At 41.9% G+C, this 17,192-nt stretch overlaps 1 pseudogene; it reads left to right on the forward strand.

Annotated features, from left to right (window-relative positions):
* Positions 1-17,192, forward strand: part of LOC139569815 (tetratricopeptide repeat protein 27-like) — a 153,456-nt pseudogene that overhangs the window by 102,641 nt on the left and 33,623 nt on the right.

Here is a 17,192-nt window from a genome sequence, read left to right on the forward strand (position 1 = left end):
GAGACGATAACAATTGGATAGCAGTCAGCTGTGGCTCATTTGGCACAGCTGTGAGAGAATTATGTTTACTGTTTATGCCTTGTCTTCCTGGATGCCCTCAGCATGTGTTCATTGAGTACCTAACGTCCCCTTGCCATTGTATAACCTGTCAATACAACAGCGATTGAGACAAAAGAAGGATCTAAACCAGTGTTGCCCACTAAGTCAATGCTTGTTTAGACCTGCTTCACCCACATCTCAATTAGTACATTACAATTTGCTCTTGACTTGCTCTACCAACTTTGCAGTTTAAATTCCTTTCATTTAATATTAGCACTTTGCCTGGGTATGACTGTCTAGTTGATGTTGGTTGTCTCTCCTCTCTTCCAGACTATAGTGGATTGCTTTGAGGAGAAGAGCTGTCCTGTGACTGAGCGTCTGAAACTCTTCTACTGCTGCCAGGCTCCTCCCAGGTGGGCTGTCCAGGTAACACCCCCTCATTAGACCGTCACCGCTGATTGGGTTTCTGATTTATGCTGATTGACTTTGAATTGATTTTGTTCCACTGTGAACGTTAACTTCCTGTTAAGGGCTGACTCACTGTAACTGAGGTACCACACAGCAATGTCTTTCATCAAAGCTTTGACTTATGACTTGACCCATTGTAAGTCATGGCCATGATTTTAGAAAACAAACACGTGTCAGGTTTATATGAGTGATCCCTAAGTCAGGAGAAAAGGATGGGATCCATCCGCTGGGGGGTGGGGGAGACTCTCTTTGAACTCCTACACATTTGAACAAGGATGCGGGCCTTGCTCCGGTGTTGTAACTGTGTCCTCTTGACCTCCTGCCTGAGGTCCGCTAACGCCTTGTCCTCAGAGGAGTCTCATCCATCACCACAGGGCTGGTCATATGTGAGTAGGTAGTGCGTCAGAGCCCTGATCTAATCTGGACACTAAGACAATATATCTGTCAGGCTCAATCTCTGTGTCAGCGCAGGCTGCTTTCAAGCCAAAGGCCACCTGATGGCCGCCTCCACTCTAGGATGGCCACTAAAACAGTACACCTATGTCCTTCATCATCTACCAGACAGTTATTGCCCCTCAGGGTAGGAGCTGCACCAACCAGGTCGTTTATATATGGTGATGCAAGTAAGGCTCATCTGTTTTTCTCTGTGTATATATTCGGGGAGATGAAGTGTGAGTGATGAGTATTTTTGTTAGTCCATATTTGTAGCTTTCAGAAAGATGATTTGTCGACCGTGGATGTTTATTTTGTGTTGTATTTTGTGTTGACTGTGCCATTCCTGGCACAGTCAGTTTCTTCTTTCTCTTACTACATAGAAATGACAGCGTCTGGCAGCTAAGGCGTTTTGAGCAGTGACATTTGCTTACATTTTCAGCTGGTTGGAAAGGTTTCCCCTTTTAATTAACTATTTGCTGTTGTCTAAAGCCAATGCTCCTCAATACAATCAGTCAATACAATGTTTACCTAGGCAGAGTAGGAAACCACAGACAGACATAAAGCGGGGGAGAGGTAGATTGACAGGGACTGCCCAACAGATGAGGGAGGAAGAGATATGGAGCGGGAGATTGAGGGAGAGAGTGTAAAATACATTGCCCAGGCTCCATGTAATAGCAGCGAACAGCAATAAAGCTGGAATTGAAGGCACACTTTTATTTCCGCCTGGGGAATTGAAAGTGCAAGCAAGGCAGAGAATCGTGGGGCTTTGATTCTGCATTTCCTCCTCAGCAAGAGGCATGTAACTATGGCCATGCCTGCGCACAGAGGAGCTGTGTTGGGAGAGGAGGGACAGGGAGATTGGTTGAGATATCCGATATTGTAGGTCAGGGTTCCCCAACTGCCCCCCTCCCCCCCTCGTTTGCTGTTCGCAGTGATTTTATCTGATCTCCCCAAGTTTTCTGAGCAAAAAAAACACGTTTTGTTTTAATGTTGAACATAAGACTGTAAAAACACCAGCAAATCAGCTCTGAGTGATTTTAATTTTGGAAATCTGTTCCAAAGTATTCCCACGCATAATAGAGAGATATGTGATCGTCAGGGTGGAAAATTAACTTTTTGGTCCACCAGCCACTGTGGTAGGTAGATTAAAAAATCGACCATGCCCTGAGCTCGTGAAGTGAGCGCTACTGGAGCTAAATTGGAGTGGGCGAAAAGGTCGACGCTCCAGCCTTTGGGAAACTCGCTCCACGCTCCAGTCAAATTAGGCACCCTCACATACTTTGGCCTGTGTGCGTAGTTATACGGTTGAGTAAGTAAACATTTTGTCCACAAATCTACCCACATGTCTGTAAATAGTTTATGATAAGTGAATGCCATAATGTAGTTATTTTGTTAGATACTTCTCCCTATTAGCTAAAATCGTATTTTTTCCAACACAATTTTAGCTGTCTCGCTAGCCGTTCGGCCCGAACAATGGTATCCCTCCTCTCCCGATCCCCCAGCAGTATTCAGATTTGGTTGATTAATTACCTCAGCTGGCCCTTAGCGCTGTCCGCCGCGGGTAAACAAACCCGCCCCAGTTACGTCGTTTACTCTCGTTGGAATTGGCCTATATGGATAGGGCTACATTGAAATGTTTCTTACAGAAGACCTATAAAAAGCATATGCATTACCATGGTAGCAATGGAAAGGGAACAGTTTCAAGGTTATGGGACAATTAGGTGAGGAAACAACAGTTCATCTGACACAAGACTGAATCCAAACATTACACTATTGATTTTGTGAATTTTACATTTATTGACTGGGCAGGGATGCAGAGATTTACATTTTTCTTAAGGTAAGCCTAAAGGTTTTAAGGCAAAATAACCCTATCAAAATGGAAAGCTCCTTAAGAGGTAATATGTCAGGCATATTGGGTCAAAATGTACGGTAGCCTATTGTATAGATAATATAACGAAAATTAACATAACTTTTAAGAGATCAGATTTTTAGTTTGGAAATACTTTGCTACAATGGCACACTTGGCCAGCTACCCACCTCGGTCCATTCTGTTAGCATGTGCGCATGGTACACCATCATGCTTTCGGATACGTGTCTTTTCAGACTTTTCACAATGATTCTTTAGTTGTGGACACTAAATAGTTTGATGTAGTTATTTTGTTAGATCTCCCTATTAGCTAAACATACTTTATTTTACAAAATTGCTGTCGCGCTAGCTGTTCAGTCTGAATATGGCATTGAATCATGGGGATTTGTTACGCTATGCAGATATTCATTTTGCTAGGCAACCCCCCTGGTACTTGCTACCAAACGTTTGTTCCAAGAAACTAAATAAATACTGCACTCTGACACACAAAATATCTTTGCTAGATTCATGATAGTGTTAGATAAAGCAAGGAAAGTGAATTTCAGAATGTGATATAGTTTTATTGGGATTTGCAGCTGTTGTTGGTAAGTAATGAATCTGCTAGCTTCTGACATAAATTAATCATCCTTTTTAAGGAGAGACTTGTAAAAATTCATAACAATAGTCTCCCTCCTTTCCCTACCCCCCAGCAGTATTCAGATTTGGCTCATTAATTACCTCAGCTGGCCCTTAGTGCCGTCCGCCACGGGTAAACAAACCCGCCCCAGTTACGTCTCTCTCCTTGCTCTTTAACCCTTTCACTCGTGGGAATTGGCCTATATGGATAGGGCTACATTTAAATGTTTCTTACAGAATAAATATGAAAATGCATAACCATGGTAGCAATTGAAAAGGAACAGTTTTGAGATTATGGGGAAATTATTAGACCAAAGGTGAGGACACAACAGTTCACAAGACTGAATCCAAACATTACACTATTGATTTTGTGAATTTTACATTTACTGTACTATTCGCTTCATTTATTGATAATGAAATCTGAAAATACTCTGGATACATTCAGTAACATGATAAGAATATTTCTGGAAAATGTACTGTAGGTGTAACATAAGATAAAAAAATTACAAAGGTTTGAGTGAGAGGACTAACTGGTGTCTCCAAGTGGTCACACACCTCTCCAAAGTGTGCAAAGTTCCTAACTTTTTTTAAAAACTCCTAGCTGTGCTGTTGAGGGACTAGATCAAGCACACTTGTAGTTTTATTTGGAACACAACCCTGCATCCCCGCACTCACACAAATACTGTTTTTTGTTTTTGCTATCCAAAAACAGCCCATTATAAATCACAGTCTGCCTGGGTCTGGTGGGCATCATTTGGAAGCCTGTTGTATAACAGATCGTCATTTTGGTGCTCATAGAAAGGAGTCATGAGTGCATTCAGGTGTGTGTGCCGCGGCAAATTTTCTTCACAATAGATCAACAGCCTCATTCTGTTCAGAACAAGCAAGGGTATGACGCCATGGACAGATTGGCCATCTGGCAATTCTGGAAAATACCAGAAGAGCCGGACCATCTTTTATTGATGTGGGCTGGTCGATAAAAATGTATGATAAAAAAAAAAAACATATACTATGTACAGTGGGGAGAACAAGTATTTGATACACTGACAATTTTGCAGGTTTTCCTACTTACAAAGCATGTAGAGGTCTGTAATTTTTATCATAGGTACACTTCAACTGTGAGAGAAGGAATCTAAAACAAAAATCCAGAAAATCACATTGTATGATTTTTAAGTAATTCATTTGCATTTTATTGCATGACATAAGTATTTGATACATCAGAAAAGCAGAACTGAATATTTGGTACAGAAACCTTAGTTTGCAATTACAGAGATCATACGTTTCCTGTAGTTCTTGACCAGGTTTGCACACACTGCAGCAGGGATTTTGGCCCACTCCTCCATACAGACCTTCTCCAGATCCTTCAGGTTTCGGGGCTGTCGCTGGGCAATACGGACTTTCGGCTCCCTCCAAAGATTTTCTATTGGGTTCAGGTCTGGAGACTGGCTAGGCCACTCCAGGACCTTGAGATGCTTCTTACGGAGCCACTCCTTAGTTGCCCTGGCTGTGTGTTTCGGGTCGTTGTCATGCTGGAAGACCCAGCCACGACCCATCTTCAATGCTCTTACTGAGGGAAGGAGGTTGTTGGTCAAGATCTCGCGATACATGGCCCCATCCATCCTCCCCTCAATACGGTGCAGTCGTCCTGTCCCCTTTGCAGAAAAGCATCCCCAAAGAATGATGTTTCCACCTCCATGCTTCACGGTTGGGATGGTGTTCTTGGGGTTGTACTCATCCTTCTATTCCTCCAAACACGGCGAGTGGAGTTTAGAGCAAAAAGCTCTATTTTTGTCTCATCAGACCACATGACCTTCTCCCATTCCTCCTCTGGATCATCCAGATGGTCATTGGCAAACTTCAGACGGGCCTGGACATGCGCTGGCTTGAGCAGGGGGACCTTGCGTGCGCTGCAGGATTTTAATCCATGACGGCGTAGTGTGTTACTAATGGTTTTCTTTGAGACTGTGGTCCCAGCTCTCTTCAGGTCATTGACCAGGTCCTGCCGTGTAGTTCTGGGCTGATCCCTCACATTCCTCATGATCATTGATGCCCCACGAGGTGAGATCTTGCATGGAGCCCCAGACCGAGGGTGATTGACCGTCATCTTGAACTTCTTCCATTTTCTAATAATTGTGCCAACAGTTGTTGCCTTCTCACCAAGCTGCTTGGCTATTGTCCTGTAGCCCATCCCAGCCTTGTACAGGTCTACAATTTATCCCTGATGTCCTTACACAGCTCTCTGGTCTTGGCCATTGTGGAGAGGTTGGAGTCTGTTTGATTGAGTGTGTGGACAGGTGTCTTTTATACAGGTAACGAGTTCAAACAGGTGCAGTTAATACAGGTAATGAGTGGAGAACAGGAGGGCTTCTTAAAGAAAAACTAACAGGTCTGTGAGAGCCGGAATTCTTACTGGTTGGTAGGTGATCAAATACTTATGTCATGCAATAAAATGCAAATTAATTACTTAAATATCATACAATGTGATTTTCTGGATTTTTGTTTTAGATTCCGTCTCTCACAGTTGAAGTGTACCTATGATAAAAATGACAGACCTCTACATGCTTTGTAAGTAGGAAAACCTGCAAAATCGGCAGTGTATCAAATACTTGTTCTCCCCACTGTATATATACCCTGAGTTTACCAAGCATTACGAACACCTTCCTAATATTGAGTTGCACCCCCCGCCCAGAACAGGCTCAATTTGTCGGGGCATGAACTCTACAAGATGTCGAAAGCATTCCACAGGGATGCTGGCCCATGTTGACTCAAATGCTTCCCACAATTGTGGCAAGTTGGCTGTATGTCCTTTGGCTGGTGGACCATTCTTAATACACATGGGAAACTGTTGAGTGTGAAAAACCCAGCAGCATTGCAGTTCTTGACACAAATCAAACTTTATTTGTCACGTGCCGAATACAACAGGTGTAAACCTTACCGTGAAATTCTTACTTACAAGCCCTCAACCAACAATGCAATTCAAGAAAGAGTTAAGAAAATATTTACCAAATAAACAAAAGTTTTTAAAAAAGTTACACAATAAAATAACAAGGCTATATACAGGGGGTACCGGTACCGAGTCAGTGTGCGGGGGTACAGGTCCTAGACTAGGTGCTCCGGTACCGCTTGCCGTGCGGTAGCAGAGAGAACAGTCTGACTTGGGTGTCTGGAGTCTTTGACAATTTTGGGGGTTTTCTTCTGACACAGCCTAGTATATAGGTCCTGGATGGCAGGAAGCTTGGCCCCGGTGAAGTACTGGGCCGTACGCACTACCCTCTGTAGCGCATTACGGTTAGATGCCGAGCAGTTGCCATACCAGGCGGTAATGCAACCGGTCAAGATGCTCTCGATGGTGCACCTGGCACCTACTACCATACCCCATTCAAAGGCACTTACATTTTGGTTTTGCAAAAATCCCTCTGAATGGCACACATGCACAATCCATGTCTGTTGTCTCAAGGCTTTAAAATCCTTCTTTAACCTATGTCCTCCCCTTCATCTACACTACACCAACCTTTTCTGAGTCAAGATCACTTTGAGTCAATATGCAAGTCAAGCTCTACTGCTCTTTTTTTTTTTTACATGACTTAAAAAACATTAACCAATTTAAAAACAGTTTTGTAGCAATAAGATTTGTTTAGTAGGTTATAGGCCCAATACATTATCACTGCATATTGGCTATGCTTGAATTGCCCTGCCAATGTTATTCTCAGACCATTTTGAAAATATATAACAAAAATATTAAGTATATGATCACACTGGTAATGGATCATTTATTGTATTACTTGTGAGCATAATAATTACATTATTTTTTACTGGACTGATGGCCAGTCTGGCGAAGAGGGAGGGAGCATTGGTAAGGCTGCCTCTCACCCGACTCACCGTCACTCCACTCTCCCTCCCTCCACTGAGAAAAGGGGACAGTCTTCCAGCTGATGGCGAAACAAGTCGCACTACATTATTGCTGCCGCATGCACGAATTCATGTTACTCCTATGACCAGAGAAAGTGAAATATTCCTCTATGAAAAAACACACAACGCTAATAGCAACGCAAGCTTATCGAAACACTTTGCTATTCTCATTCATTGCAACTGCAGTGGAAGTAGGACGAGCACACATTTTATGGCTCATAAAAGTGTTGAACAAACTGTTGAGACTGCTGAATAACAACTCAATCATGAACTCACTCGTAAAAACAGCAGCTCTTTGCTTTATTCGTTGAGTCTCTGGTCATGGTTTTAAGTTTTGAAATCTCACAGTATCAGCTTTGCTGTGCATTCAAGGTTTCTTTTTAGTCTATGGCTCGAGGAAACCATTCAGACATAGTGATCTGAGCTATCGGATTGGCCAGCGGTAGGCCTGTACGACAGGAAAAAGAGGGCCGAGCACGCCCCCATTTTCATCGATGGGCTCTAGTGGAGCAGGTTGAGAGCTTCAAGATCCTTGGTGTCCACATCACCAACAAACTATCATGGCCCAAACACACCAAGACAGTCGTGAAGGGGGCATGACAACGCCTTTCCCCCTCAGGAGACTGAAAAGATTTGGCATGGGTCCTCAGATCCAGTTCTACAGATGCACTATCAAGAGCACCTAACTGGTTGCATCACCGCCTGGTATATCAACTGCTCGGCCTCCGACCGCAAGGCGCTACAGAGGGTAGTGCGTAAGGCCTAGTACATCACTGGGACCGAGCTTCCTGCCATCCAGGACCTCTATACCAGGCGGTGTCAGAGGAAGGGCCTACAAATTGCCAAAGTCACCGGCCACCATGGTCATTGACTGTTCTCTCTGCTACCGCACGGCAAGTGGTACCGGAGCGCCTTGTCTAGGTCCAAAAGGCTTCTTAACAGCTTCTACCCCCAAGCCTTAACACTGCTGACAAGCTAATCAAATGGCTACTCTGAATATTTGCATTGACCCCCCACCCCCCTTATGCTGCTGCTACTCGCTATTTATTATCTATGCATAGTCACTTTACCCCTACCTACATGTACAAATTACCTCAACGAACCTGTACCCCCGCACATTGACTCTGTACCGGTACCCCCTGTATGTAGCCTCGTTGTTTTATTGAAAATGATTGAAAATGGGAACACTTTGCCTACCCTGCGCTAGGGCTGCTAAATTAAGTGGACCTACAGACAACAGCGTAAAACAAAGAAAAAATAGGAACGCAAGGAATTATCATAGTTTTTTTACAGTAATGTTTGGTGATCGACTAGGAATGCCTTGGAGATCAACCAGTCCATCGCGATCGACCAGTTGGTTACCACTGATCTACAATGATTTTGAAGTGGATTTAACAAGTGACATCAATAGGGGATCATAGCTTTCATCTGTATTCACCTGGTCAGTCTGTCATGGAAGAGCAGGTGTTCTTAATGTTTTGTACACTCTGTGTATACAGTGCATTCGAACTGATTCAGACCCCTTGACCTTCCCCTTGACCTGTTTCTATTGATCATCCTTAAGATTTTTCTACAACTTAATTGCAGTCCACCTGTAGTAAATGTCTATATAAGTCTGTCTATATAAGTCCCACAGTTGACAGTGCATGTCAGAGCAAAAACCAAGCCATGAGGTCAAAGGAATTGCCTGTAGAAGGGTATCAAAAAATTCTGCAGCATTGAAGGTCCCCAAGAACACAGTATCCTCCATCATTCTTAAATGGAAGAAGTTTGGAACCACCAAGACTCTTTGGCCGCCCGGCCAAACTGAGCAATCGAGGGAGAAGGTCCTTCGTCAAGGAGGTGACCAATAAACCCGATTGTCACTCTGACAGAGCTCCAGAGTTCTTCTGTGGAGATGGGAGAACCTTCCAGAAGGGCAACCATCTCTACAGCACTCCACCAATCAGGTCTTTATGGTAGAGTGGCCAGACACAAGCCACTCCTCAGTAAAAGGCCCTTGGAGTTTGCCAAAAGGCACCTAAAGACTCTGACCATGAGAAACAAGATTCTCTGGTCTGATGAAACCAAGATTTAATTATTTGACCTGAATGCCGAGCGTCACATCTGGACTAGAGGTTGACCGATTATGATTTTTCAACGCCGATACCGATATCAATTATTGGAGGACCAAAAAAAGCCGATACCGCTTTTTTTCTTTTCTTTTTTTTACATATTTGTAATAATAACAACACTGAATGAACACTTTTATTTCAACTTAATATAATACATAAATAAAATCTATTAAGTCTCAAATAAATAATGAAACATACTCAATTTGGTTTAAATAATGCAAAAACACAGTGTTGGAGAAAGAAAGTAAAAGTGCAATATGTGCCATGTAAAAAGGCTAATGTTTAAGTTCCTTGCTCAGAACATATGAAAGCTGGTGGTTCAATATTCCCAGTTCTTCAATATTCCCAGTTAAGAAGTTTTAGGTTGTAGTTACTATAGGAATTATGGCGCGTCGACTATTTCTCTCTGTACCATTTGTATTTCATATACCTTTGACTATTGATGTTCTAATAGGCACTTTAGTATTGCCAGCCTAATCTCAGGAGTTGATAGGCTTGAAGTCATAAACAGCGCTGTGATCATGCGTTGCTAAGAGCTGCTGGCAAACGAGTAAAGTTTGAATGAATGCTTACGAGCCTGCTGCTGCCTACCACCGCTCAGTCAGACTGCTCTATCAAATATCAAATCGTAGACTTAATGATAATATAATAAACACACAGAAATACGAGCCTTTGGTCATTAACATGGTCAAATCCGGAAACTATCATTTAGATAACAAAATGCTTATTCTTTCAGTGAAATACGGAACCGTTCCGTATTTTATCGAACGGCTGGCAACCCGAAGTCTGAATATTGCTGTTACATTTCACAACCTTCAATGTTATAATTGTGTAAAATTCTGGCAAATTAGTTTGCAACGAGCCAGGCGGCCCAAACTGTTGCATATACCCTGACTCTCCGTGCAATGAATGCAAGAGAAGTGACACAATTTCCCTAGTTAATATTGCCTGTTAACATGAATTTCTTTTAACTAAATATGCAGGTTTAAAAAAATATATACTTCTGTGTATTGATTTTAAGAAAGGCATTGATGTTTATGGTTAGGTACATTCGTGCAACGATTGTGCTTTTGTTAAATCACCCATTTGGCGAAGTAGGCTGTGATTCGATGATAAATTAACAAGCACCGCATTGATTATATGCAACGCAGGACAAGCTAGTTAACCTAGTAATATCATCAACCATGTGTAGTTAACTAGTGATTATGTGAAGATTGATTGTTTTTTATAAGATAAATTTAATGCTAGCTAGCAACTTACCTTGGCTCCTTGCTGCACTCGCATAACAGGTGGTCAGCCTGCCACGCAGTTTCCTCGTGGAATGCAATGTAATCGGCCGTAATCGGCGTCCAAAAATGCTGATTACCGATTGTTATGAAAACTTGACATCGGCCCTAATTAGTCGGCCAACCTCTGGTCTGGAGGAAACCTGGCACCATCCCTATGGTGATGCATGGTGGTAGCAGCATCATGCTGTGGGGATGTTTTTGCAAATGTGGTTTCGCTTTGTCATTATGGGGTATTGTGTGTATATTTATGAGAGGAAAAATGTAATCAATTTTAGAACAAGGCTGTAAATGTGGAAAATGGGAAGAGGTCTGAATACTTTCCGAATGCACTGTAGGATGTGTCTATATATGGAAAAATAAATGTTTAAACATTTCGACCAATCGATTGGTCGAAAGAACAGACAATTCTTGGTCAACCAAGATAATTTTTTGTTGTTGTAGGGAACAGCCCTAATGTCTTATCATCATCTTCGGCAAATGAATGAATGTTCTAATAAATTCAATACATTTCGTTCATTTCCGACTAAGTAAAAAAACAAAAAGCTTCCACTGGGAAGCCAAAATGTTCCCAAACTGGAGATTTAAATGATGATTGAGGATCCTCAAATTATGGTTTGTTGACCCTAGCACTCGCCATCGTACAGAACTACTTTCCAGCTGCGCCTCAAAAGGATAGTTTGAAATGCGGCAATTAAGATTTGAATTTTGATTACTATGTGTGCATAGGCTCTTGTTGTTTTAACGGAATAGCATACAATGTTCTTTCAGCTCAGATTTACATACAACACAGTGCAGCCATAGCCTATAGGCCTAGTGCTTACATTTTTGTGTATATATTTTTTATGTATTCATTCGGGTTCACAGTGCAGACCGACCCTGTACCACCATTATACACCTCATTTCTACTGGTGTGGTTGTTTAAAGGTTCAGTGCAGTGAAAAACATGATTTTGCAGTGTTTTATATACTGTATTTCCACACTGAGGTTGGAGTAATACCGTGAAATTGTGAAAATGATGATGATGCCATTTTTGTGTAAGAGCTGAAATTTCAGCTTGTTTAGGTGGGATGGAGTTTTGGCCTGTCTGGTGACATCACCAGTCGGGAAATTTGTTAATAGACCAATAAGAAAGAGTTCCAAACCAAAGAGTTCCAAACCTTTCTGCCAATAACAGCTAGTTTTCAGTTTTCCCCTCCCCATTCAGACCACTCCCAGACAGTCCTAGCATAATTATTTCTTGAGAAATAGCTTCTTAGCAAAGAGCAATTTTTGTTTCCTTTTAACCAATTTTATTTAAAACAATCACAATAAGGTACTTAAATGTTACCCAGAAATTATTTGATATTGAGATAAAAACGGCAGCATTGGACCTTCAAAACCTAGTTGTGCTATCCCATGTCTGAACAGCTCTCCTATCTCCCATCTACAGAAGCAGCTGGCCAACCTGCTGACAGACCTGGGCTGCACCAGCTCAGCCCTGCTAATCTACGAGAAGCTGGAGCTGTGGGAGGATGCTGTCATCTGCCTGGAGAGGATGGGCCAGCATGGCAAGGTACAACAGCCATTACAACCACCAGAAAAACTGTGACTTCCCTTCTCAGGCGCATTTAATACTCATTGCTTTACACAACAGTCAAGGTCATTCTTCGTACTAAACATGGGCACCATCACCACACAAACACACTCAAGAGAGAAGCTCATCTTGCCCACACTGGAAGAACAGTGAATATCACCGCTCTTTCCATCTACCCTGTTACCTAGCTATCTCGCTCTGCTCCCTACTCCCTCCTTCTCTCCCCCCTTCCCTCCCTCCGTCTATCTGTCTGTCTGTCTTTAGTGCGCACCTGTTTATGCACTCATTTGTGTTCTCGGGCATTCCAGCTGTCAGACGAATCAGTCCCAGGGAGATCTGGCTCTGTTTCTCTGGCGTTATTATTAACCTGTCTGGCCCCCAGGGCCCCCCTGGGACTCACACACTCCCAGATAGACAGAAATATAGCATGTTTGGGTTGGATCACTCTCTGAGTCCCCCTATCCTTCAGGCAGTGTCCTCTTGGTGGCGCTGATTTGAACATTCTCTTTTATCTCTTAATGGTGAAACAACAGGCTATGGAAATAGTAACCAATGGCATTGGTTTTAGACTGTTTTCCACAGAGGCAGACAGAAAAGAATCAAAGATGTGGACATATGGCAGCTGTTTGTTTTTGTTGGTCCTCCTTTTTGATAGCGGATCGTTTTCATTTTCTTTTCTTTTCTGCTGGAAAAGTCTCAATGTTTACACAGGTGTTTTTTTTTTGTTTTTTTTCTCACCCAACCTGCAAGGGCTCTCGGTCAGAATTGACTGAGGTAATGAAGCAGAGCAAGAATAAAGAGCCAGAGGTTAGGCAACCTCCTCTCTTGCACCTGTCAGACGATGTTCTGTCAAGTCCTAGCAGAATCGTGGCGTACCACACCAGGTAGAGATCGAACGATTTTTCAACGCCGATACCGATTTATTGGAGGACCAAAAAAAGCCGATACCGATTAATCGGCCAATTTTTTATTATTATTTTATATATATATATTTGTAATAATGACAATTACAACAATACTGAATGAACACTTATTTTAACTTAATATAATACATAAATAAAATATATTTAGTCTCAAATAAATAATTAAAGGTTCAATTTGGCTTAAATTAGTTGGAGAAGAAAGTAAAAGTGCATTATGTGCCATGTAAAAAAGCTAACGTTTAAGTTCCTTGCTCAGAACATATGAAAGCTGGTGGTTCCTTTTAACATGAGTCTTCAATATTCCCAGTTAAGAAGTTTTAGGTTGTATTTATTATAGGAATTATAGGACTATTTCTCTCTATATCATTTGTATTTCATATACCTTTGACTATTGGATGTTCTTATAGGCACTATAGTATTGCCAGCCTAATCTCAGAAGGCTTGAAGTCATAAACAGCGCTGTGCTTCAAGCATTGCGAAGAGCTGCTGGCAAACGCAGGAAAGTGCTGTTTGAATGAATGCTTATAAGCCTGCTGCTGCCTACCACTGCTCAGTCAGACTGCTCTATCAAATATCAAATCATAGACTTAATTATAATATAATAAACACACAGAAATATGAGCCTTAGGTCATTAATATGGTCAAATCCGTAAACTATCATTTCAAAAACAAAACGTTTATTCTTTCAGTGAAATACAGAACTGTTCCATATTTTACCGAACGGGTGTCAACCCTAAGTCTAAATATTTCTGTTACATTGCACAACCTTCAATGTTATGTCATAATTATGTAAAATTCTGGCAAATTAATTAGTCTTTGTTAGGAAGAAATAGTCTTCACTCAGTTGTCAACAAGCCAGGCGGCCATCACTGCTGCATATATCCTGACTCTGCTTGCACTGAACGCAAGAGAGCTGACGCAATTTCCCTAGTTAATATTGCCTGCTAACATGAATTTCTTTTAACTAAATATGCAGTTTTAAAAAATATATACTTGTGTATTGATTTTAAGAAAGGCATTGATGTTTATGGTTAGGTACATTGGTGCAACGATTGTGCTTTTTTCACGAATGCGCTTTTGTTAAATCATCACCCATTTGGCGACGTAGGCTGTGATTCGACGATAAATTAACAAACACCGCATTGATTATATGCAACGCTGGACCATGTGTAGTTAACTAGTGATTATGTTAAGATTGATTGTTTTTTATAAGGTAAGTTTAATGCTAGCTAGCAACTTACCTTGGCTCCTTGCTGCACCCGCGTAACAGATGTTCAGCCTGCCACGCAGTCTCCTCGTGTATTGCAATGTAATCGGCCATAATCGACATCCAAAAATGCAGATTACCGATTGTTATGAAAACTTGAAATCGGCCCTAATTAATCGGCTATGCTGATTAGTCGGTCAACCTCTAACACCAGGCCAAGAAGAGAATCCTGTAACACTGTCCCCCATCTTGCTGTGGTTCTGAAAGTCATTGATGAAACCGGTGCCAGATTTGTCACAAATGCTCTGAGGATGTTCTCCCGAACTGTTATGCAATGGACATCTGGTTAATTGTCAGTAAGATTTTCGCTGAAGTATTTTCTTTCAATCTTCATCACCCCTTGTCCTTTTAGTGATCGACCTGTTTAAGTGACCTCTCAGCATGATTCACAGGATTATTTTTCATAAGTTCTCTGTAATAGCTAATATCACCACATCAATCTCTCTGGATCAACAGGGCTTGGCTTGGACAGATTGAGCAGAAATGAGTATTCTACACACACGCATACATGCCAGCACACACACATACCAGTGCTCCCTCCAGCTGACCCGTACTTAGCCGCTGCTCACAGTCCCAATCCTGAATGCGAGTCCTGCAGGCCATTGTGCTCTGTTAGTGAATTACAGCTGGTTTTGTCTTCCAATCTGATTACAGACGTGCATTCTGGTCAATATAATAAGTCCTCCACACTAAAACCATGCACTTTGGCCCCGGCCAGTACTCCATGTAACATGATAAAAAAGGCTAGACAATCCATTTGTCTGGAGAAGACTTGGGTGGATTCCAGCCGGTAGTCTCTTTGTGCTAAACGTGCTGTTCCTGCTCTCGGTGTGTCTGAATGCATGCTGAATGTGATTGAGCCTGACCGCGGCCGCACCCTGAGAAGAATAATGTAACTAAAATAGAGAAACAGGAAAGCGGAGAGATGGGGACCTGCATTAAGTCAATTTCTGTTGAATTCGTTCGATAGCTCTTGAGTTTTGAATGTAATTGTTGTATTACACCAGCCTTATGGATGAGCCATCTGTGTAAACCTTACATGGACATAAACAAGATGGAACGTCGAACAACACTTATATGGTATAACCCAGGCCAAAATAGCCACATTTGAAATAAATGTGTGGTATTGACAAATGTTTAAAGCACCTCCGTTTCACAAATGGGACAGTAAATCACATATGAATATCCCGGGACACGCAATTCAGACAGAGAACCCATTTAGAGAGTATATGTTCGTGTACAGAACTCATGAATGTTGTTCAATTTCTATAAATATTCCAAGCCTGATTGGATTCCCTTCGATGTGCTACCGCACCATGGAAAATTACTCTCCCCTCAAAAAAAAAATGTGTCATGGCTCCCATAGTAAGACAGGCCCCATTTATAAAAGCGACAGATATAGCCAAAGGGTGATTCCACTCTACCCTTAAGCAAGGGTCAGTGAGTTCAGAGAACTCCTTATGCGGTTTTCCACAATAAGGGCGTCTGTACTTGGAGGAGTACTGAATCCCTCCTTTTCTCTCCCTCTACCTCTCCTCGCTCTCTCTTTTATGGAGGAGCATGCTGGGGGTTCTAACTGGTGGCCATTCTCCAAGGTTATAAAAACCCAATTCACAATCACCCTTTTCCATTTCCCCCAGACAATCGACTGAAATACTTCTACTGAAAGTCATTCTCCAGTGAAAAGCACATAGTCTGTCTGTCTTATTTCCTGGTGAGAGCATGTCAAGTGCGTGTGGTCATAAGAGTGCTTTCTAATCAATTAGCTTAATTCTTTGCCAGCAGTTGGCTGTAGGGGTGCCCCATTGATGTTGTGAATATAACCTCCCTAATATGATTTTTTCATGGTAATAAAATCTTGCCTGCCTTTCTGGGAAACAGTCAGACATTTTCCCTCTTTCCTGGGTGTGCCGCACCCCTCCAAATAACTGAATGCCGGTAATTATAGGATTCACCGCAGTACCGATGACTGTGAAATTGTTAAAAAATATTTGTTGAAGGGATCAGGCTCTTCCGCCAGCGGAGGGGGTGTGGTCTGGAAAAGGCCATGGAAGCCCACTTCTTTTTGACCAGCAGCACTAGTGTGCTGATGTGATGGCCCCTAAGGACGATATTGATATTTGAAGGAAAATCGAATGGATTTTTATTTTTAAATGGGCTGTAAATTGTTGGCTAGCTCCCTCAGTAGAGGAAAAAAATGCTTTCTTTCTAATATAAATGCACATGTCTTCGAAGATAAGTTTTCCCTTGTTGTACTATATAGTATAGTGGGATCAGCGTAAATACAAATATGTGAAATATGAGCACAAATAGATTTACCAATAGATAATAGTCTACAGCAATTTTTTGTCATCGGTAGAGTTGCTGAACTCACCTTACTTTTCTGTGGTGTTATTCCCCTTTTGTCAACCCAATCTGTGATTTGCAGAGGTCCATGTCCATCTACTATTCAAACTTATACCAAAAATACTTTATTACAAATAAGACAAATATTACACTTTGCCAGCCATATTGCTTTTGCGTTGTAATTCCATTTGTTGGTGGTGAGTTCAGGGATTTGAGGTCTGATGAGTGGTGTGGAAGAGAGGTCTACGATTACTCCATGAGGTAAAGGAATGCAATGAAAACCCAGAGTCCCTTGCGCACAAAAGCACTCATCCTGAGCTGTGGGTAGATTGGGACGCTTCGACATG

Source organism: Salvelinus alpinus, chromosome 3 (genome assembly GCF_045679555.1).
Source record: "Salvelinus alpinus chromosome 3, SLU_Salpinus.1, whole genome shotgun sequence".
Taxonomy (NCBI): Eukaryota; Metazoa; Chordata; class Actinopteri; order Salmoniformes; family Salmonidae; genus Salvelinus; species Salvelinus alpinus.